Raw genomic sequence first — 1,815 nt, forward strand, 5'->3', positions numbered from 1 at the left:
ACAGGGAGGAGATATGATCCCTGTATGAAGCCGAGAGAAGGAGGAGGCGTGAACGTGCATCCATGTATGCAGGCGAGACAGGAAGGAGCATTGGTCATGCATCCCTGCATGAGGGTGAGACAGGGAGGAGATATGATCCCCGTATGAAGCCGAGAGAAGGAGGAGGCGTGAACGTGCATCCATGTATGCAGGCGAGACGGGAAGGAGCATTGGTCATGCATCCCTTCCTGAGGGTGAGACAGGGAGGAGATAAAATCCCCGTATGAAGCCGAGAGAACGAGGAGACATGAACGTGCATCCATGTATGCGGGCGAGAAGGGAAGGAGCATTGGTCATGCATCCCTGCATGAGGGTGAGACAGGGAGGAGATAAAATCCCTGTATGAAGCCAAGAAAACGAGGCGGCATGAACATGCATCCTTGTATGCAGGTGTGACATGGAGTCATCATGAACATGCATCCCTTTATAAGGACATAACATGGAGGACGCATGAACATGAATGCCTGAATTTTATGGTGGTGGCCTTCGGGTGATTTGGCACGTGCAATTGGTGAAGAGCACTTCTCCTGCGCAAAAAAATAAATGTACTATTAGCACCCCGGAGGGAGCCTCTGCACTTCCTATAGGGAGAAAACTCTGCAATGGAAGGGGACAGGGTCAATAACAGCTGTAAACTCTCACAAGACCATCACTGCTCTCACACTTTCCTGCTCTCAGGCTGGCGGGCCATTATCGGCCCTGGCTGCCGCACCATTGCCAGGTTTGTGTAACTATATTATTTCTAATTGGCTCCACTTTGATGACTTTCATTTGGATTCTGACTTGATTATTGAGATCTTAAATAAGTGACTGGGGATCAGGTGTCCACTTATTCTCATGGATAACATCACAACCAACCTTTAATTCAAACATGAGTCATGACATCACAGATGGAGTACAGCTTATGATAGAGGTGGAACGTCACATGGTAGCAGCCCAAGTAGCTCGCTGTGATCGTATAGTGGTTAGTACTCTGTGTTGTGGCCGCAGCAACCTCGGTTCGAATCCGAGTCACGGCATTGCGGTGAGGCAATGTCACGGCAGTTGGGCAGATATTTTAGAATTTCCATTAATACATTGGCAATCTCTGTGGAGGACTGAAACAATTCGATATGTCCTGTTACTGTTATGAACCTTTTGTTTCTTTAATGCTCTCTGCACACTTTTTCATCGGGTGACTGTAATGTATTTCAACCAAATCTAATTAAGAGCGCATTATGTGGTGACATTTGCAGTACATGAAACATTATAACACTGCCATTTACGTCAATAACCACTAGCTTGATTAAGACATATGTATTGCAGCGACAGTATTTCCCAGTTACAAATGGGAATAAAAACAACATCCGCGAGGGATTGAACCAACGACATTTAACTGATGTTGCCAATGGAGCGCGTTACAGAGAGCGCGATGTCCCGCCTTTACAGTAAACACGCTGATGATAATACAGATGTTTAAATAAACAGGCATATCTGTGGACTTGTGGTCTTTCTACATTGGGACTCATAGTCTAGTCCTAGGCTATTGTAGGCACTGGCGTATCTTTTAGTGGAATGAAAGGCATTCTGTAGTCGGGTGAAAGGACCTTTCAAGTCAATCTGATCTGTATTGTCCTGTGAAAAAAAGCGTTCTTAGACACAGTGAGGAGTTTTTGGGGATAATGGGAAAATCATTTCCAACTAAATGACAGGAATTTCTTAGTCCAATCATGAGGTGTGCTAGGCTTTTTTATACTGTGGCGGAAAGAGAGAGAGTATAACAGTCATTATAAATAA

The sequence above is a fragment of the Ambystoma mexicanum genome (genome assembly GCF_040938575.1).
Source record: "Ambystoma mexicanum isolate Mex_15411 chromosome 12 unlocalized genomic scaffold, UKY_AmexF1_1 Mex_chr12_unloc.1, whole genome shotgun sequence".
NCBI classification, from domain to species: domain Eukaryota; kingdom Metazoa; phylum Chordata; class Amphibia; order Caudata; family Ambystomatidae; genus Ambystoma; species Ambystoma mexicanum.